The sequence below is a fragment of the Salmo salar genome, chromosome 06, assembly GCF_965601325.2.
Source record: "Salmo salar chromosome 06, fSalSal1, whole genome shotgun sequence".
NCBI classification, from domain to species: Eukaryota; Metazoa; Chordata; class Actinopteri; order Salmoniformes; family Salmonidae; genus Salmo; species Salmo salar.
Window position 1 is genome coordinate 67,908,908 of NC_138296.1, and position 23,217 is coordinate 67,932,124.

General features: G+C 46.1%; 1 protein-coding gene across 3 annotated transcripts in view; it reads right to left on the reverse strand.

Moving 5' to 3' along the window:
- Positions 1–23,217, reverse strand: part of LOC106607821 (HIVEP zinc finger 2) — a 97,947-nt gene that overhangs the window by 39,035 nt on the left and 35,695 nt on the right. The window lies entirely within an intron of this gene.

A 23,217-nucleotide genomic window follows, 5' to 3' on the forward strand; every position in this document is an offset into this window, starting at 1 on the left:
GTTGGGAGACAGGATTTGGGCTGAACCAAAATGGGAACCACATGGCCTTTAATGGGCATTAATCACACAGTGAACCCAGCGCTCACTGCTGGGCAAGAGAGAGCGACATGCACGTCCACGGACACGCCGCATCCGGGAACAGATAATCAGTGTCATTTTCTCAACCAAATCACGTCTCCAAATCACTGTGTCTTTCTGTGGCTGTGATGGAGAGGGGGGGGTCATGTGTCGACACACTCACACTAACACTTGCACAGGCCCCAGTCAGCGTCACGCCATCAGAGGTGTGGGTGGGGTGAGCTGATGACTCAATGACACCCAATATGGTTGTCATGTCCAAAACAAAGGAATGAGAATCCGTTCCCACCCTCCCTCCCCTCACTAGATCTCTCGTTGTCCCTCTTCTCTACAGTGGAGCCCCGTTCTCACATCTTCATTGGGGGGGGGGGGGCTGTGAGGTTACCAGGTTCAGTGGGGTCTGGTAGGGGTGAGTCCACGTACCCACTCCCCCTCTGTCTGTCTGTCTGTCTGTCTGTCTGTCTGTCTGTCTGTCGGTGTCACCCGCCTCTCCTCTCTCCCCCCGAAAAACAACCTAGCCAGGCCATGATAGCTAGCCTGGGCTGCCTGTGAGTCTCAGCAGCAGCAGCAATAGCAGCCGGCGTCCCCGCCAAGCCTACTCTTGTTATATGAGGTGGGATCTGGCCCTGCGCTGCTCTGAGTCAGCCTGTTAAACCTATCAAGGCCCCGTCTGTCCAGTTTCCACTAGTTTCGCCTCCCGATACACACCCGCCCCGCACTTTTTTTTCTCTCTGTCTCCCTCTCTTTTTTTATGAAGCTTTGGGGTTTTTAAGAGCACCGAGGAGCATCTGGTGGGATTTCTGGTGTGCTGGGGCGGAATTCTCTGGGCTGAAATGAGAGCTTTATGGCTGTGTAATTGATGGGCTCGGGGACAGGGCAGCACAACAGCAGCACATACCCATATCCTGTACGAGCCGGTCCCCCGTTTTATCGGGTCCCACTGGAAACATGCTGATTGACACTGAGGTTGAGGAGACAGGGGACTCTGTGCACTTCAACACATAAACACTCAATCATAAGTGGTTTGCAGCCAGAAAAGGTGAACGTTTTCATATTGTTGGCGTCAGCTTCTCCAGTCAGACGCTAGCCACCTTTACCTAGACAGAAGTGGTCACAACACAAGGGTACTCCAAATCAACTGCCACTACAAGACTGTTCCGTATGATGCAAATTAAATTCCACCATACATACTGCATGTCTGGCAATATATTATTAACAAGTCAGACCACCTTATTCCTATAAATCTTGTTCCTCCAGCCGGAGTGTGAGAGAGAACTTGTTAATTGCTTCCCTCCCGTGTCAGCGCAGTGTGCTGCGTTACACAGTGGTGTGGTTAAGGGCACAGCTGTTTTCTCACTACTGGGAGCTGAACAATAGCCCCTAGCTTTGTCCTCCCCTGGTACGACAGTCACTTCCTCATCCATACCCTCCAACACACACAGCGCTCTGATGAACCAACTGCCTTCTGATGAAATTCCCTGAAATCCGCAGGAAACTAAGTGTAATCCGAAACTGCCAAGGCATGGGAAAGAGGTCTATTTTCCACCATTGTTTTGTACACACCACGTTTTTTCACAGGGTGGGTATAGAGGGTAACTGGCTCTGGTTGTCCTGTTGACCCTATTTGTGGAAACCCTGGATGTTGATCAAACAAAGGCAGTCTACATCCCCCACTGCCTACAGTCAACATGCCATGGGAGGAAGGCCTTGGTAGAGCTAGGTATCTGGTTTTGGTAGGGAATGTCTGTATGGCCAAACAAGAGACACACAGTACAGGAAGTAGGTTGGGCTACCCTGTTGATAGCGGACACAGTTATCAATGAAGAGCACTCCGTTCACACACACACTCAGTCTCGGTGTGACGCAACACTGCCGCACCCCCTCCAGGAATGATTACAGGTGGCGGGCCCATGGCCCAGAGGAGCTAATCTCCCCCAGACAGAGGATTGTGAAATGGGAGGGCCACAATCAGACGATCAGACCTTCATACATTACCTTCCTTTAAAAGGAGAGCTTAGTCAAGAGAGGGGGGGGAGAACTGAAGGGCTTCCAAAGCATTGTGTTCATTCAGTCCAGCAGCAGAGTGTCAAGAGGCTGGCTGACAACACCTAGGCACTATGATAAACAAAGGTGTGTTCACACCAAAGCCTTTCACTCAAGGTGTTGAGAGGACACACTTATAGAGCTGCCTGAAAGGTTAGTTCAACACCCGTTTTAACACCGCAATCATGACGTGACATTATCACCAGCTTAAAACAGGGTTTGTCTTGGAATTTCAGATGCCTTAAAACTTGTATAAAATAATAAATAATCAGAGTCATTGATTATGAGTCAGAAATGGTTTGTTTATGATAAAAGGTCTGATAATATAAACACATCCCAAACAGTTTGAAAAGTATGATGTAATTTGTCAACGGGTGTCGAAAACATCAAAAATGACCTCCCACATCAGTTCTCCAGCTGTTTACCTGATTCAGGTATCAAGCCACGGCTTCAGGTTGACTGCAGACTCACCACAGGGATGTTAGATGCGGGTAGTATGCTGATACTCTAGCCTTGGCTGTCCTATTCATTATGGACTTTGATACAGAAACTGCTGTGTCTGCACAGAGTCTTTCCCAGCTAATCTCGGTATAACGGAGGGTGTGATAGGCTGTAAAAGGCTTCCTCAAGATAAAGTAGTGCCCTTACCAGAGTCCCTGTCTCCCCGCCCAGGGGATTAGATAGTGACTGTAGGGAAATGGAGCGTCTTGTGCAAGCCTGATGCTGCAGGGACCAGGGCCATCCTCTGAGGCCCCCTATAATAATGTTGTCATTGGAAAGCAGGCTGCCTGCCCTGTCCACACTCCTAATAAAGAGCTAATTGGAAGGGGGAAATGGGGATGTTACCCAGAGCCAAGAATATCTCCCTGTCTGTCTGTCAGTCAGTCTTTCTGCTGGGGTTTTTCAAAAAGCCACTTCAGACAGAGCGTCTATATTTTAGCAGCGGTGTCTGTCTCTTTAACAGCCGCACTGGGAGGAAGACGCCCCGTACGCATGACAATAACAATGCCTGAGTGAGCCTCAATATCCATTCATATTCAAGCTAAACTAAGACACAGGAGTAAAGTGACCCACTTTACAAAGCTGGTTACCAGGCCTGAATTAATTATAGAGAAGGCCAGTGTCACTGCAGCCAAGTCAGAGAGAGAGAGTTCAGTTTATTTGATCATTTAAAAGCAAGGTACACATTATGCACTTGATTAAGAATCTTCGAGGATGAACACAAAAAGTCATTGTGGTCCTCTCTTTCATGATAGCACTTGGCAAGTTTAGAGAGAGAGGGGGAGAGGGGAGGGGGAGAGAGAAAGAGGACAAACGAGGGAGCGAAAGAAAGAGCAAAAGAGGAGGAGAAAGGAGAGAATCTCCGTGACAAGCAGATAGGAGAAAGGAGGACACACACAGTCAGATAGAGTACATCGACAGGACAACAGGGTCACACTCAGCCATGGCCAAGTGTTGTTAAACCACTCAGGGCTGAAAACAACCAGCAGTCACACCTCCACAGACACAACACCGTACACAGCAACATCCCCAAGAGCGACATCCACTGCTCTCCGCTCTCCGCTCTTCACAGCCACAGTGAGGAGGAGGCCAGGTAAGGAGAGGAAGGCCTGTTGATGTACCTCTATCTACTCATATCAACAGACAGCATCTAAAGAAACATGCCATAGGGGAAACAGTTCTGCTCTATTCACAGTTTTTAGACAACAAATGTTATTCAGTCCAGTAAAAGCCTTGTATCAAGTGGACTTAGACATTTAATGTGATTATGACCATAAGCTGGAGGAATGTGTCGGTCGGCGGGACAAGAGGGCTTCTTTTAGCGTCTGGTTGAAGTAGCGGGGGGGGACTCACAGCTGTGGCGGTCAGCACAGGAATTCTATCCAACAGGCTGGGGAGACCAGATGGAACACTACCTCACACTACTGATTGACTGACTGACTGACTGACTGACTGACTGCAGACAATGTGCCAGGCTGGAACTCTGTACCAGTACCCCCTATAGCCTCACTACTGTTATTTTACTTTTGCTCTTTAATTATTTGTTAATTTTCTATTTGCTTCTTTTTTTTCTTTTTTACTTCAGTTTATTTGAGTAAATACTTTAACACTTATTCTTCTTAAAACTGCATTGTTGGTTAAGTGCTTGTAAGTAAGCATTTCACTGTAAGGTCGACACCTGTTGTATTCGGCGCATGTGACTAATAAAATGTGATTTGATTCGAAATATGGCTTCTTCTATTAATTGGACCTAGACAGAAGTTGATGGGAAACCAGGTGTAGTTGTGTTTGGAGACCTGATTTCTCCTGACCATGTGACACAAGCAAGAAAAAAAACCTGAGCCTTGGTTATAGCCTACAATAGAATTGGCCTCTAAGTAGGGCCCAGAGGTTTTCCTGGGTCAGTGCTTATTAAGAAAAACGCAGAGCCCTACTCATATTATATGAATGAACAGTTACCATGTAGCTGTACTGTAAGAACTGCAATATAGTTGTGTCTTTCTTGACCAACCATTCATACAGTACAGTGTGTACAGTACACGGTTCTCTCTAACCCTGGCAAAGTAGAATAAGGAAGAGCAAGTTCATGAACCTGATTAAGCCACAATAGGTTTGTGATACCTCGTTTACTGACAACTGTACCGTAGGCTTACTGTAGAAGCTGTATGACGTAACTGACGTTTTATTTAATGTTATACTGACCCATAATATGGGTGACTTTAGAGACACTATAAACTATATTTTTTAAACTCGGCGTGATGGAAATAACTGAATCGCTTAAAACTGGCTTCATTGACTATTATTTCATTGAATAAGATGCAGTATGTACACTAAACATTAGATGGTTTTGTAACCTGTCCAATAGAATTAATCCATTCATTACTATCCATTGAGTGTCTTCCCTGTTTATGTTAATAAGGCACCAGATCCCAGCTGGGTATTCACAGTTGAAGGCTTAAGCTGCTGATGGAAATAAGTCTAAGAACATTTCTCAACAGAGCAGCTGCAACAATATTCCGGCTGCTTACATAATAAGGATTTTATGTAGAGAGAAGAGAGGGATGTGGGGAGAAACTCCAAGAAAAAAATGGTATTTCTGCCTGCATATCTAAAATGATCTGTCTGTAGACTTGTCTGAGTGGATTGGAAGTGTGGTGGCGAAGGACACTTTTTGATAGACCACTCAAGTGGCCTTGGAACGGTGAGGAACTGCTGAGACTCAGAGAAAAGCCATGAGTAATATACTGTGTCTGTTCAGCAACAAAAGTTCCACACTTAAATTATTCTAACACCCCTGTGGATTCAATACTGTATTGCTGTTTTGTTCTGATGGCTTATTTTATTCGTGTTCCGGGCCAATATTTCAATGCCTGAATGTAGCCATATACACCACCATTCAAAAGTTTGGGGTCACTTAAAAATGTTCTTGTTTTTTAAAGAAAAGCAGTTATTTTGCCCATTAAAATAACATCACATTGATCAGAAATAGTGTAGACATTGTTAATGTTATAAATGACTATTGTGCCTTCCCTGTGCCTTCCCTGTGGCTCAGTTGGTAGAGCATGGTGATTGCAACGCCAGCATGGTGTTTGCAACGCCAGGGTTGTAGGTTCAATTCCCACGGGGGGCCAGTACGAAAAAAATAAATGTATGAAATGTATGCATTCACTACTGTAAGTCGCTCTGGATAAGAGCGTCTGCTAAATGACTAAAATGTAACTGGAAACGGCAGATTTCTTATGGAATATCAAATCATTTGTCACATGCACCAAATATAACAGGTGTAGACTTTACAGTGAAATGCTTACTTACAAGCCCTTAACCAACGATGCAGTTCTAAGAAAATAAGTTTAAAAAAAAGTTTAAAAAAGTAAGAGATAAGAAAAACAAATGAGTAAAGAGCAGCAGTAAATAACAATAGCGGGGCTATATACAGGGGGTACCGGTACAGACTCAATGTGCGGGGGCACCGGTGTCTAGGTAATTGAGATAATGATGTACATGCAGGTAGGGTTGTTAAAGTGGCTATGCATAGATAATAACAGAGAGTAGTAGCAGCGTGGGGGGAGGGAGGTGCAAATAGTCTGGGTAGCCATTTGATTAGCTGTTCAGGAGTCTTATAGCTTGGGGGCAGAAGCTGTTTAGAAGCCTCTTGGACCTAGACTTGGCGCTCTGGTACCGCTTGCCGTGCAGTAGCAGAGAGAACAGTCTATGACTAGGGTGGCTGGATTTTTGGCTGCTTCATTAAATAGTACCCGCAAAACACCAGTCTCAACGTCAACAGTGAAGAGGCGACTCCAGTGTCTGTGTTCGTTTGCCCATCTTAATCTTTTATTTTTATTGGCCAGTTTGAGATGGATTTCTTTGCAACTCTGACTAGAAGGCCAGCATCCCAGAGTCGCCTCTTCACTGTTGATGTTGAGACTGGTGTTTTGCGGGTACTATTTAATGAAGCTGCCAGTTAAGGACTTGTGAGGCATCTGTTTCTCAAACTAGACACTCTAATGTACTTGTCCTCTTGCTCAGTTGTGCACCAGGGCCTCCCACTCCTCTTTCTATTCTCGATAGAGACAGGTTGCACTGTTCTGTGAAGGGAGTAGTAAACAGCGTTGTACGAGATCTTCAGTTTCTTGGAAATGTCTCACATGGAATAGCATTCATTTCTCAGAACAAGAATAGACTGACGAGTTTCAGAAGAAAGTTATCTGTTTCTGACCATTTTGAGCCTGTAATCGAACCCACTAATGCTGATGCTCCAGATACTCAACTAGTCTCAAGTAGGCCAGTTTTATTGCTTCTTTAATCAGAACAACAGTTTTCAGCTGTGCTAACATAATTGCAAAAGGGTTTTCTAATGATCATTTAGCCTTTTAAAATGATAAACTTGGATTAGCTAACACAACGTGTCACTGGAACACAAAAGTGATGGTTGCTGATAATGGGCCTCTGTACACCTATGCAGATATTCCATTCAAAATCAGCTGTTTCCAGCTACAATAGTCATTTACAACATATTAACCATGTCTACACTGTATTTCTGATCAATTGGATGTTATTTTAATGGAAAAAATTGCTTTTTTTTCAAAAACAAGGACATTTCTAAGTGACCCCAAACTTTTGAACGGCAGTGTATGTGGCTGTGTTTTAACACAACACCGACAGAAATTCCCGCCCGAGTGTTTTTGTGTTGAATGGCAACAAAAGCTGTGAGATTGAGAGAGCGATAGAGAGAGGCGTGTAGCCGGAATCAAGCTGCTGACGCTAAAGGAAGTGGTCACGAGAGGTGTGAACTTGACTCCCCTGACAACAAAGAACAAGACTACTGAGAAAGAGAGAGAGCGTGAGAGAGAGAGAGAGAGAGAGAGAGAAAGAGAGAGAGCATGAGAGAGGGAGTCGCACACAGCTTCCGCTCTACGAAGAACATAAAGGACGGGACACGGGCTTAAGACTAAGCAGTAGGAAAAAGATCAAGAAAACATTTTCATTCATGTTTACCATACAGCAGGGCGGGGGCCGGAGGGGCCCAGCGCTCTCTCGCACCTTGAGGGCCCACCCCAGGTTTCCTGACAGGGAGCAGGCTATAAGACATGGACTCAGGGAGTAAACACTGACTGACTCTCTGACTGGCAAGCGGTGGAAACACTTGGTTCCACATGAGGAGGAAAGTTAGTCAGATTCCTACTGGGTCACTCAACAACATGTTCCTTCCCTAGGAGGGAGAGGAGGAGCTGGATTGATCTCGCTCTCTTTCTTTCCGTGACCAAACACCACCCATGGAAAACAGAAACACACACAGACACAAACACAAACACACAGGGGTTGTGACAGAGCATATTCCACTTGTTCTCCTCTCTCTGTGCTTCCAGTCCCCCTATTTGACAGCGCATTTTTCCAAGTCATTTGGCCCTGCCCAAGGAAAGAAGACAACTGTGTCTCTTTTATTTCTCCATGTCTGTTATAACATAATGAATCCACTCCGTGGACAAGTTCATTTTCGAGAAGGGGCCTCTGATGTAACCTGACCGTGACTTTTCATTTATTAGAGGTTCCCACTGGATCACGGAGTCAGTCAGAGAGCGACGGAGTGACTCACGGTCAGGAAACATCGTAGCCTCGTTTTTTTACCCAGTAAAGTAGGAAGATAAACCCAATTATCCCTTATTAAGAACATTTGGGAGATAATTGTTTTTCCAGTAGTTCTCCTGCGAGATAGCATGGCTCAGCGGTACGGTACCCGCGGTAACGGAGCATGCTAACGTTTCCTGTTCCTTTACACTCACGGCTAGAGAGAGCAGAGCAGGTCCCTCCTGATTGGCCTTCAACATGTGTGTTGGTAATGAATGGTAGTGGGAAGGAAAACAGCTTTGGGCTCCAATAAGAAGGGAGGGGAGGGGAGGGAGGGCCCTGGTCTGATTAACGAGGCTGGGGCGGGAGCCACACGGCTGGGGCGGGAGCCACACAAATAGACCCTGTGTTGGAGCAGGGCCCCAGAGAGACCCAGAGCCCTGGGCTGGGCTGCCAACCAAGCAACCACACCAACCCCCACAACAGCATAGGTGTTCCTGCCTGTATGGGACTTCCTGTCACTACCATTGGGACACTTTCCAGTCCAGCTGGGATCAGGAGGACAGGGAAGGAGGAAGCGGAAAACACGGGGAAAACCCACAGGCTGAGTATTACTCTAGTCCCATACTGGGGGATAACACGACTTATCCACAACTGCCTACGCCAAGCCTGCGGCAATACTGTACTATATTCAAAGCTCAAAAAGTGAATATGCCTGTATCAATAACTGATGTGTGTTAACACTTACAGAGTGAGATAAAATACAGTATCAGTGTTAACTAACTTTGGTGGACTCTCCTTCCATCCTTCCATTTTCTAGTAAGCCGGTGGCTTATAGCATTTCTCCGAAGTGAGATATAAATTGTCAGAAGATGGGCTTCTCTCTCTGCGCTCGGCCTGTATCTCTGAGGAAATACCCTTCACTCTCCAGTGAAGTAGGAGTGAACAATGTGCCAGGGGATATTAGTTCAGCAGCAGGACATCCACTGCAACACTATTTCCTATATTACCCCTCTCTCTCTCTCTCTCTCTCCCTCAACACTATTTCCTATCTTACCTCTCTCTCTCTCCCTCAACACTATTTCCTATATTACCTCTCTCTCTCTCCCTCAACACTATTTCCTATATTACCTCTCTCTCTCTCAACACTATTTCCTATATTTCCTCTCTCTCTCTCAACACTATTTCCTATATTACCTCTCTCTCTCTCAACACTATTTCCTATCTTACCTCTCTCTCTCCCTCAACACTATTTCCTATCTTACCTCTCTCTCTCCTTCAACACTATTTCCTATATTACCTCTCTCTCTCTCCCTCAACACTATTTCCTATATTACCTCTCTCTCTCTCTCTCTCCCTCAACACTATTTCCTATATTACCTCTCTCTCTCCCTTAACACTATTTCCTATATTACCTCTCTCAACACTATTTCCTATATTACCTCTCTCAACACTATTTCCTATATTACCTCTCTCTCTCTCTCCCTCAACACTATTTCCTATTTTACCTCTCTCGCTCTCTCTCTCTCTAGAGAGTGCTAGATACCACCAATCAGTGATGGAGGTCGCCAGGAAACATTACATAAACCTCTGAGATATTGATATATACAATTCAACCATTTTTGGTATTATTACTATGAGCTCTCACACACACACACACACACACACACACACACACACACACACACACACACACACACACACACACACACACACACACACACACACACACACACACGCGCGCGCGCGCGCGCTTGCTCAAGAGCGCTGGGCAACCCCCCCTATCCCCCACCTCTCTCTCTCTCAGGGCTGGGCTGGGTTAATGCATACTGACAGCATGGAGCAGTGCAGAGTAGTGCAGCACAGTGCTTACATAACGTTAGCAGCTGCTGTCTCACTGGGGTGGAGGGCAGCACACCACACACTACACTGGCTCTTCTGGGACACACACTGGAGTCACAACTGCCTTCCCTCCAATCACACAACCATCAGCCAGTGTGTGTGTGTGTGTGTGTGTGTGTGTGTGTGTGTGTGTGTGTGTGTGTGTGTGTGTGTGTGTGTGTGTGTGTGGGGGGGGGGGGGGGGGGGGGGTGTATAGATGTCTAGAGGGGGATCAGAAAGAGGAGTGGAGGGGATTAATCCACAAGTAAACAATCCACATAATCAACTGCAATGTTTTTTTTTCCGACCTGGAGAGGGGAGAAATATTTCCTTGTCCTTTTCCCCACTATCTGGAATTCTCTCAGAGCTCCACCACTGTGACAGAGCTCTCTAAGGGCTCTCACATGAACAGAACTACCAAACACCTGCTGTGGTGGTAAAACATGGCTTCTAGTGGGCCAGGCCAGGAGCTGAGACAACTCTGGGACCTTTATGACTGTTCTCTACTACTCTACCTGGTCCCAGAAAGAAGCTAGGTATACAGCTAAAATAGTCCACAACCTCTAAACAGGACAAAACTGTCAAACGGTAGGAAAAGACAATAAAAGCCTCATGCTAGCACAATATTATTGTTAGGCCTATATCATATTTTCTTGGTCTCTACGACATTAAGATTAACCGCACAGGAAAAGGAAACCAACAATCTCCAGCCCGCCTCGGCCACATCAACGCACCAGGAAACTCTGACGTGAGCTTACTCAACATCCTCTTTCATCACTTAGCACTACTCCTGAGAGTTTAAAGCACAGTCAGAAACAACCAGGGAATGTTATAGGCATCTGTTCTGTATTTGGAGAAAGTCTCTTTTGCTCCGGCAGAAATCTGTCGTCTGTGGAGCGTTCATGGGAGACCCGACAAAGGTGAGGCATTGTCAGGCTGAATGGAGCACTGTCTGTATTGTCAGGGTACAAGTTCAGCTGTCACGACTGACTTCAGCTCTTGGAAATGTTACAACTTCAAGCCCGTCCATCTGTGGGCAACAGTCAGGCTGCAATATTACTGAATGATAGAAACTCCTCCTGGTTAGGAACAGTTTGTTCACACTGCAAACCATACTGCACTTTCTATCAACAGCTCCTATTAAGCTCACCCCACTGCATGATCATATTCCTCAGCCTCTGTTTAATTACAGCCAGCGGTAATCTGTGAAATAAGTTTGAAAAACCTGACAATTTCAATCACCTCTTCCAAAGGTTTCAACACGTCCTACACACACCGACACAAAATATATTTTTGCCCAGTTATACTCCATTTCAGCTGCAAATTACCAGAAGCAGGTCTATTTTGGGGGGGAGAGAGAGAGAGAGAGAGAGAGAGAGAGAGAGAGAAAATAGGTGAAGTAGTATAACAGTGTTTAATACCACCATTAATGTGGCCATGAAAAGGCCACCCTGGAGCCCTGTCCTCCTCCTCCTTGGGCCCTGAGGCCCCCCAGCCAGGAATGCCCCCTCAGCTGATGGCCCCCGCAGCCACATCGCGCTAGCGCTTTAAAGGAATTTCCTACTTTCATATAAAATTGATAATGGGATGTGTACGCAGCAGGAATGGAAAATCGGAGGAGCATTACGAGGTTTCACATTCCACCATCTCCATGGGCCAGACAGAAATGCCACACATCTGCTGGAGGACCTCTGGGAAGTATCTCACTACTCTCTCTCTCTGTGTGTGTGTGTGTGTGTGTGTGTGTGTGTGGTGTGTGTGTGTGTGTGTGTGTGTGTGTGTGTGTGTGTGTGTGTGTGTGTGTGTGTGTGTGTGTGTGTGTGTGTGTGTGTGTGTGTGTGTGTGTGTGTGTGTGTGTAAGTCAGACTCCAGTCAAAAGGTTTGTGGGTGTAGCTGCCAGACAGCGTGATCGAGGATTCGGTAAAAACCTCAACTCTGAATGGCTGACCAGACAAGTCAAATACACACCCATCTTCCATTACCACTACAGCACAAAATACGACACCAAAAAAGGACATACCGGTCTGGGGTGTGAGAATACCATACAGAATGAATGTTACTAGTATCATCATTGGAATTTGATCTGTGCTGTACTTTACAATACATTATCACGAGTTATTAGTTACAGTAGTAATAACACTACTTATTTTCCCCATCATGTCAAAAAACAACAAAGGAAATTCTAGCCTGTTTCCAGAGCTTGTGCCCTGTTTGCGTAATTCTCCAGCTTAATATCTTAACACACTTGGCCTTTGCACCATTGGGAGCGTCAGGCAGAACCAGAAAGCAGATTTTCCCCGCTCTATTCTCCACAGGTGACCTTTGATCATGCTGGCAGTGGTAGAAAAAGTATTACATTGTCATACTTGAGTCAAAATAAAGATACCTTAATAGAAAATGACTCAAGTAAATGTCACCCAGTAAAATACTACTTGAGTAAAAGTCAAAAAGTATCTGCTTTTAAACGTATTTACAAACAGTGGTGGAAAAGGTACTTTTCATACTTGACTAAAAGTAAAAAGTAAATGCCATACATTAAATTCCTTACACTGTTTTGTTAATGTATTTACAGACAGCCAGGGGCAAATTCCAACACTCAGACATCATTTACAAACGCAGTACTTGTGCTAAGTGAGTCTGCCAGATCAGAGACATGGGATGACCCCATGTTATATTGATAGGTGCGTGAATTGTACGGGAGTAAAAAGTACACATTTTCTTTATGAATGTAGTGGAGTAAAAGTAAAAGTTGTCAACAAAAATAAATGGTAAAGTACAGATACCCCCCAAAAATGACTTAGGTAGTACTTAAAAAGTATTTTTTACTTAGTTACACCACAGCCTAGTGGGGTTGGCTACGCTCAGGGGTTTCACCAGGTGACACAAACAGAGACACAATATCTGGTTTATCCCATGACATTGTATCACTTCCCTTCTTCCTTTTGTCCTGCTCTGAAGCTCCTCCTGTGTTTGGTTGATTACAAAAGAACCAGTAGCACACGGCTGTGTGAAAAAAACACTCATATTTACAGTATGATTACTAGACCAAACAGCCCTGAATGTATGGAAATATTGTCTGTGTAGAAATATTACAAGCATAGACTTCGAAATGTCCTTGTTTTTGAAAGAAAAGCAAATATTTTGTCCAATTAAATAACATCAAATTGATCAGAAATACAGTGTAGACATTGTTAATGTTGTAAATGATGTTTGTAGCTGGAAATGGCAGATTTTCAATGGAATATCTACATAGGCATTCAGAGGCCCATTATCAGCAACCATCACTCCTGTGTTCCAATGGCACGTTGTGTTAGCTCTGATTAAAGAAGCAATAAAACTGGATTTGTGGGTTCGATTACAGGCTCAAAATGGCCAGAAACAAATAACTTTCTTCTGAAACTTGTCAGTCTATTCTTGTTCTGAGAAATGAATGCTAGTCCATGTGAGAAATTTCCAAGAAACTGAAGATCTGGTACAACGCTGTTTACTACTCCCTTCACAGAACAGCGCAAACTGGCTCTAACCAGAATAGAAAGAGGAGTGGGAGGCCCCGGTGCACAACTGAGCAAGAGGACAAGTACATTAGAGTGTCTAGTTTGAGAAACAGACGCCTCACAAGTCCTCAACTGGCAGCTTCATTAAATAGTACCCGCAAAACACCAGTCTCAATGTCAACAGTGAAGAGGTGACTACGGCATGCTGGCCTTCTAGGCAGTGTTGCAAAGAAAAAGCCATATCTCAGACTGGTCAATAAAAATATAAGATTAAGATGGGAAAACGAACAATGACACTGGACAGAGGAACTCTGCCTAGAAGGCCAGCATCCCGGAGTCGCCTCTTCACTGTTGACGTTGAGACTGGTGTTTTGCGGGTACTATTTAACGAAGTTGCCAGTTAGAAATGTTTAGAAATGAATTAAAATTTAAAAGCTAAAATGTCTTGAGTCAATAATTATTCAACCCCTTTGTTATGGCAAGCCTAAATAAGTTCAAGAGTAAAAATGTGCTTAACAAGTCACATAATAAGTTGCATGATCTCACTGTGTGCAATAATAGTGTTTAACATGAATTACTACCTTATCTCTGTACCACACACAAGTTCACTGCTCGACTAAGTTCCCTCACTCGAGCAGTGAATTTCAAACACAGATTCAACGACAAATACCAGGGAGGTTTTCCAATGCCTCGCAAAGAAGGGCACCTATTGGTAGATGGGTAAATGTAAAAAAAAAAAAATCATACATTGAATATCCCTTTGAGCATGGTGAAGTTATGAGTTACACATTTTTGGATGGTGTATCAATACACCCTGTCACTACAAAGATACAGGTGTCCTTCCTAACTCAGTTGCCGGAAAGGAAGGAAACCACTCAGGGATTTCACTATGAGGCCAATGGTGACATTAAAACAGTTACAGAGTTTAATGGCTGTGATAGGAGAAAACTGAGGATGGATCAACAACATTGTAGTTACTCCACAATACTAACCTAAATGACAGAGTGAAAAGAAGGAAGCCTGTACAGAATAAAAAATATTCAAAAAAATGCATCCTGTTTGCAATGAGGCAGTAAAGTAAAACTGCAAAAAATATGGCAAAGAAATGAACTTTCCCCAGTTGTTAGATATTATGCACATTGATAGCTTGATCGCAAATGTCCTCGCCGTGTGATATATCATAGTTGCAGGCAGCAGTAATCTAAACCATCAGACCGAAAACATGCGAGGAAAACTGATCGGGTGAAATTATGAAGCAAGTGGACGGAGAAATACAGCTTCACTCTATCCAATAAGAGCAGCAGGATCAACTGTACAGCCCGCCCTTCTCTTTACAGCCAGTTGAGTTATTTAGACCAAGTAGAACCTCGCACATGACTGCCTGACATGAGAAAGACGCGTGCTGGCACCCGAAAAAGTCTTTTTTCTGATCATGGATAATTACAAAGAATACTTGGATCTTAATCGTATCCAGAAAATTGCCCATATCCGTTACGATACTCGTTTTGTCCGACTACTCGGCACACCCATAGTGGCTGTTAGGATAAAAAGAAACGGAATGGAACTAAACACAGGCAAAAACCTAGAGGAAAACCTGGATCTGTCTGCATTCCAACAGCCACTGGGAGACAAATTCACCTTTTAGCAGGACAATAACCTAAAACACAAGGCCAAATCTACACTGGAGTTGCTTACCAAGACGACATTGAATGTTCCTGAGTGGCCTAGTTACAGTTTTGACTTGAAAATGGCTGTTTATTTATTCTACAGTCCAGGTGTGCAAAGCTGTGTTAGAATTTGTCTTCCACGTTGACAGAGTATTTTGTGTTAGATCGTTGACCAAAAAGGACATTTTAATTCATTCTAAATGTGGAAAAAGTCAAGGGGTGTGAATAGTTTTTCGAAGGCACTGTAAGTAAAGCGAGCAAGGGAGATCCTTTATTTGTGTCAGAGGATAGCATGGGCCTGGTGGGCTGAACCTGGTGGGCTGAACCTGGTGGGCTGAACCTGGTGGGCTGAACCTGGTGGGCTGGGCCTGGTGGGCTGAACCTGAGCAGTCTTGTTTTATGGACCTGTCGTCATCACAACTGATCTCTTGACTGTGTTTGCATGTGGTTCAAACAGACAGTTAGGCCAGTGTGTTGTGCTGTTTTGCTGTACACTGGGCTACTGCAAGGCTGGGGGCAGTGTGCTATTTCCATATATTTCTCCTTCCTCACACACTCCCTCTACGTAACCATGCACACCACTCATTCACACTCCCTCACTACGTTTGCTGTTTTGAAACCGAGTGATAGACTGTTTCTGTCTCTCCTCTTGCTGGTGTGTTTTCCTCCATCTATCCTCATGTCTCAGCTGCTAAATCCTACAGTTATTATTCATGGGTGTAAAATGCCACCCACTCTACAGCAATTTGGCTGAATAGTTGCCATCTCTCTCCTCTCTCTCTCTCCTCTCTCTCTCTCTCTCTCCTCTCTCTCTCTCTCTCTCTCTCTCTCTCTCTCTCTCTCTCCTCTCTCTCTCTCTCCCCCCCCCTCTCTCTCTCTCTCTCTCTCTCTCCCCCTCCCTCTCTCTCTTTGTCTCTCTGCTGCACACAACAGCCATGTCTCTAGGTTGGCTTGTAACCCCGCAGACCTACACAATGATAAATAATAGGCTCTAGGCATTTCCCTCCACTATCACTCTGGACCTACAAAAATGGAATTGAAGAGTAGATATGGAAAAATGCTAGAATAAAAGACATGGAAAAAATGATAATAATACTATATACACTTGTAATCTCTTACATCCATCTGGTTTATAGGAAAATAAGGGGGGAATCATTAAAATGAAGACATCTGTATGTAGTCCCCAGATATTTTTATGGGGGTTTGGGTCCACCTGTGCTATGAGTAATGCAGGCGGACTGGCCTGGTTATTTTTCCAGCATTAATGAGCAGTGTAACAGCAGTCGTTTCTGGAAGGGAACAAGCGAGGGAAAGAGAGGGAAGTGATTGGTGAATCTGAACGAGCGAGCTGCAGACAGGAAACTTTCCCAGCCGCGCCAGAAAGAGACTGTGATCGTTTCAGAGGGACATCGTCTACGAGAGTTGAAGCTGATCCTACTGTAGTTCAGAAAGCCTCTCAACAAAAGGCTCAATGGTGGAAAATATAGAAAGGACCCAAACGGCCAGCCTGCTAGCAATTAGCCTTCTAGCTATTTTGAGCCATTGTTGAGTAGCCTGGCTGTGCCACATTGAGCCCCTGAATTGGAGCTCCATTCTACCTCCAGTCCCCTCTCTGTGGGTGTGAGGTGGTCAGAGTGGACGTGGCCAGGAATAAGACTGGGTGGACAGGTGGTATCACCTGGAGTTGAAGTGTTTACTATATAGAACACAGTCCCAGTTTCCTGGCCACCTCACAATATCTGTCTCACCTCTACATGGAGCCTCTCATTCATTAACTCTCTTTCCTTCTCTCCTCTCTTTCACCTCCCTCTCTCTCTGCATGTCCTCTTAGTCTGCCATGGGCGCTGTGTCCCGTGTCAGTGGGCCATCTGTGTGAGAATCCCCCTGGCCCTGCCTTTCCACTTCCTCTGTTTGTGTGTGCGTGCCTGCCTGCTTGCACCCGTGCGTGTTTGTCCAGGCCTGGTGCCATAGCCTCCAGCGCTGGCAGTCAGGCTGTAATGACAGAGCACCAGCAGCTAACCCTGGACACTGAGGGGTTCTGCCCTGCCAAACCACTGACACTAGCATTAGCATCTGTGCTAATCCTCCCATACAGGCTAGGAACCAGCACCTCCAGCCCACCATCTAACCTGACACACGGACCACATTCACTGGGCTTTCTGATATGCTAAAAGTGGCCAAAGCTACTTTTACTAAGTAATAGTAACCCATGGTAACTGTGGGAAAGGAATACTGATTGTGAACACAATGGACATGAAGCATGGTGGGCCTGCTGTTCTATTTTCAGAAGGTACAAATTGTTTTTGACTAAGAAATAGATGCATTCTCTTTTTCCCTCCCTCTGCCCCTCACTCTCCTCTCTCTCTCCTCTCTCCCATCTCCCTCCCCCCTCTCTCACTACCTCCATTGTTTTCTCTTTACTGCACAGTGCGAGCACAAAGACATGTTTGCCAGAAGAACAGAGGCTGGGCTGTGTTAGCCTGCCTGATACCTGCTGAGTAGGAAATGGGTAGGAGGCAGGGAGAGGAAAGCTTGCCCGCCTGGCAGTGCCCGCTGCCCGGGCTTCTCTCTGTCTTTCTCTCTCTCTGCCATGGACCTGGCACCAGCAGCTGCCGGACAGAATGACAGAAGGTATGAGGGGCTTAGACCTGCCGCGCCCTGTCAGAGACCACGGCACAGGCACTCTCACAGTAGGAGATACACTTACCGAAACACTCAAACATTACAGTCCAACAGGACACAGTCACCCATCTCCAAAACACATTTCCACAGCTAAACTTACTGGTCTGTCTCTCTGTCCTTACCACGTTCTTCACAGGAACAGATGAATCATAATCCTCCATAGCAAGGTGAGCAATACATTTTTTGCTGAGACAAGCCCATTGTGCAGCTACAAGGAGAATAGTGAAAAGATGTTTGCCGCAATGGACCTAAATATAGAATGAATCGGGGATTCAATGATTATCATAATGCCTATGTGTGTGTTTCCAGGATTGCTGAGGCCGAAATTGCTTTTCCCATTCAATCAAGGCATTTCCTGTACAGCGGCTGTGTGAAGCATCCATTCAGAAGGCTGTATTGAACAGCTAGCGCTTCAGAATGCAAACCTTAAAGGAAGTCGTGTTGGCTTGAGTAACTCTAGCTGTGTGGTTATGTTACCGCCTACACAGCGGGGACCAGATAAAGGTCACATCAATAGAGGTAAATGTCCATACTGGAGGAGCACGGCCGAGCTAGGCAATTACCCCCACTGGTACTATGCACAGTCACTGTGGCCAAGCTCCTGCTTAGAACACACTTACTTTTCAAAGAGAGCGAGAGACATGGGGGGGAGGGGGGGGGGGGGGTGAAAGAGAGAGCAAGAGCGAAAGAGAGGATGAGAGAGAGAGAGGGGAAGAAAGGAAGCGAGAACTTGAGAGGGACGGAAACAGAGAACGAGAGAAGGAAAAAGACAGAAAGTGAGAGAGAAAGAAAGAAAGGCCGTGAGAGAGGAGAGCAGTGATAAAAGTACTGACGTGTTGATATACTTCCTCCTCTGAATCAGACAGCTGAACGCTCCTTGAAAAAAGGGTCACTGAAGATCACACGTCTCAGGTTAAGACACTGAGCCCATCCACCTGGATCCTACTGTACACTACAGCAGACATACAGAGACAGGACACTGCACAGGACAGCCCTTCTCCCCAACCACAGGGCTCTCCAGAGGGTGGTGCGGCCTGCCCAACGCATCACTGGGGACACACTGCCTGCCCTCCAGGACATCAACCACCCAAGTTATGGCCTGTCCACCCCGCTATCATCCAGAAGGCAAGGTCAGAACAGGTGCATCAAAGCTGGGACCGAGAGACTGAAAAACAGAGATAATGACAGAGAAAAAGCCATGGACAAAAACTGCCCCTAGCCTGGTCCCAGATCTGTATATGCTTGGGCAAAAATGTATCTGCTACCAGGCTAGTCTGACCTTGGGTGAGGTACTTGGGCAGAACAAAATCCCAACCTACTCCAACACTGAGAATGAGAACATACTGTAGGATACTGGATGTGAATAATGCACAGCGATGGTCATTGATGTGGGAGTGGAGTAGCAATAACGCAGCTTGCAGTAAGGCCCCTCTGCATAGACCCTTGTAGAGTGGAGGGAGTGGGACTGACTGTGTGACTCACTTTAGACAGGACTGGAGGCAAGCAGTAAACACCAAGTTAGATGGAAAAATAAAGTTGGGAGACCCCCTTCCCACTGTTTGGGCTCCAGGGTGAAATGCCTTATTATCCTTTATTACACACACACACACACACACACACACACACACACACACACACACACACACACACACACACACACACACACACACACACACACACACACACACACACACACACAAAATCGCTCGCGAACACTCAAAAACAGGCTCGAGGCTAATCAAATAATCGCAAACAGAAAACAAGCAACAAAGAATGCAGCACCGAAACCTGCACACAATTACTGGCCTGTCCCGCTGCCAAGAGAGTGCAACTGATAAAGCAGGGGCCAGATCAGGTTGTTCTCGATGTGGCTCCATTTCAACCATAGTAGCGGTTGCTTAACGTAGCCCTGCATAACATTACCCGTGGTTATAGTAGTGGTTGCTTAACGTAGCCCTGCATAACATTACCCGTGGTTATAGTAGTGGTTGCTTAACGTAGCCCTGCATAACATTACCCGTGGTTATAGTAGTGGTTGCTTAACGTAGCCCTGCATAACATTACCCGTGGTTATAGTAGTGGTTGCTTAACGTAGCCCTGCATAACATTACCCGTGGTTATAGTAGTGGTTGCTTAACGTAGCCCTGCATAACATTACCCGTGGTTATAGTAGTGGTTGCTTAACGTAGCCCTGCATAACATTACCCGTGGTTATAGTAGTTGTTGCTTAACGTAGCCCTGCATAACATTACCCGTGGTTATAGTAGTTGTTGCTTAACGTAGCCCTGCATAACATTACCCGTGGTTATAGTAGCGGTTGCTTAACGTAGCCCTGCATAACATTACCCGTGGTTATAGTAGTGGTTGCTTAACGTAGCCCTGCATAACATTACCCGTGGTTATAGTAGTGGTTGCTTAACGTAGCCCTGCATAACATTACCCGTGGTTATAGTAGTGGTTGCTTAACGTAGCCCTGCATAACATTACCCGTGGTTATAGTAGTGGTTGCTTAACGTAGCCCTGCATAACATTACCCGTGGTTATAGTAGTGGTTGCTTAACGTAGCCCTGCATAACATTACCCGTGGTTATAGTAGTGGTTGTTTAACGTAGCCCTGCATAACATTACCCGTGGTTATAGTAGTGGTTGCTTAACGTAGCCCTGCATAACATTACCCGTGGTTATAGTAGTGGTTGCTTAACGTAGCCCTGCATAACATTACCCGTGGTTATAGTAGTGGTTGTTTAACGTAGCCCTGCATAACATTACCCGTGGTTATAGTAGTGGTTGCTTAACGTAGCCCTGCATAACATTACCCGTGGTTATAGTAGTGGTTGCTTAACGTAGCCCTGCATAACATTACCCGTGGTTATAGTAGTGGTTGCTTAACGTAGCCCTGCATAACATTACCCGTGGTTATAGTAGTTGTTGCTTAACGTAGCCCTGCATAACATTACCCGTGGTTATAGTAGTGGTTGCTTAACGTAGCCCTGCATAACATTACCTGTGGTTATAGTAGTGGTTGCTTAACGTAGCCCTGCATAACATTACCCGTGGTTATAGTAGCGGTTGCTTAACGTAGCCCTGCATAACATTACCCGTGGTTATAGTAGTGGTTGCTTAACGTAGCCCTGCATAACATTACCCGTGCACTTTGAGGCCTATTGGAATCCAGCTTGGGCAGGTAGTTGCATTTGTCCCCACTGACAGATACAGATAGTGAGACAACTGACCTACACGCCCCATCATCCCACCACAATGAGGCAGTAGCGTGGTACCCACCGCTCAGCCTCTCTGCCCTGTCAGGATGCAGGAGTACATCGCTATAGCACCCACTACTACACACACAGCACAGAGCCAGGACGTGAGGACATTAGACAAACATTAGCAGGAGCACACCGTGTCTTCCCTCCCATAGCTTCCTGGAGTTAGGGTTAGGACATAATCTCTCAAAAGGTTGAGATGAGTTGAGAGGCAGTAGGAGGCCAGACAGGAGCCTACAGTGAGGGAGGGGGTGTCCCCCAGCCATGCCCGGGCAAAAATGTCCCCGCAAACGCTCTGAAGCACTGCGAGAAGCAGTGACACACATTCTAAATCGTCTGAGAATTTGTGAATGGAAAAATGGTTTCGCACACTTGGCAGAGGCACGAATCCTCATTCCACAGTTATCAGACAGGGGTATTACAGTTCTCTTCTCCGCAGAAAGACAGACAGAGTGAGAAAAAGAAAAGCGAGAGAGTACATAAAAGGAATCTATCTGGCTGACTGTGGTGGGCAGGGAGAGAGAGAAGGAGAGGAAGGAGGGAGGGAGGAGTAGAGGGGAATGCTGTTCAAGTTAATTTCAAGGTTGTGGTAATTTCACTCCTGGACTACAGGGGCTAGAAAGAGTGCGGAAGAGAGACTGAGTTTGGGGTTGGGGTTTCTGTTGCTGGGGTGGTGTGTGTGATTAAGCATGCAGACTGGCAGGAAGAAAAGCTTTTCCGAAAGCAACATCTTTGAAATTGTGTGTGTGTGTGCATGTGGGTAAGACCTGCGGGAGGCAAGAGGTGTGTGTACATGTGGTGTTTCCCTGCCTTATCACCAGGACATTCCCTCACATAGCAAGTTATTCCAGTATGATCACACACACACACACGCACACACACACAGAGTGAGAGAGACAGACAGACACGCAAGCGAGTCTGTGGCTCGGGGTGCTAGGCTGTAAAAGGAACCCGTTCTTGTTAAACAACATTGTCCCTCTCCCTGGGGAATAAAGATGGAGGGAGGGAGGTTTGATTTAAAGCAGTCCCACACTAGGAAGGTCCTTTCCTTAATGGAGAAAAGTGACAGCTCTGTGTAAGCTCATCAGTGGAGCCCAGGGGGAAGTGACCGGGTGTCCTACAGCCATGCTTCCTACAGACTAAACAACTAGTGCAACCCCACTGGAGAGCTCCTGGAGAGGAGAGCTAGAGGACAGGGGAATGACGGAGGGAGGAAGGGAGATACGTAAGAAAAGGTGGATTGTAAACAGGCAGGCCAGGCTGGCATTGTTTCCCTCTTATCTCCGTCTGGGAGACGCCTGCCTAGGCTGTGCAAACAAGGAACACAGGAACACAGAGCAGGCACACATACACAGCCCTGTGACAACCCCTGCAGCCCAGACCAGGTCCAGTCTGTCATACACACACACACACAGCCCTGTGACAACCCCTGCAGCCCAGACCAGGCCCAATCTGTCATACACACACACACAGCCCTGTGACAACCCCTGCAGCCCAGACCAGGTCCAGTCTGTCATACACACACACACACAGCCCTGTGACAACCCCTGCAGCCCAGACCAGGCCCAATCTGTCATACACACACACACACAGCCCTGTGACAACCCCTGCAGCCCAGACCAGGCCCAATCTGTCATACACACACACACACAGCCCTGTGACAACCCCTGCAGCCCAGACCAGGCCCAATCTGTCATACACACACATACACAGCCCTGTGACAACCCCTGCAGCCCAGACCAGGCCCAATCTGTCATACACACACACACACACACACACACACACACACACACACACACACACACACACACAGCCCTGTGACAACCCCTGCAGCCCAGACCAGGCCCAATCTGTCATACACACACACACACAGCCCTGTGACAACCCCTGCAGCCCAGACCAGGCCCAATCTGTCATACACACACACACACAGCTCTGTGACAACCCCTGCAGCCCAGACCAGGCCCAATCTGTCATACACACACACACACAGCCCTGTGACAACCCCTGCAGCCCAGACCAGGCCCAATCTGTCATACACAC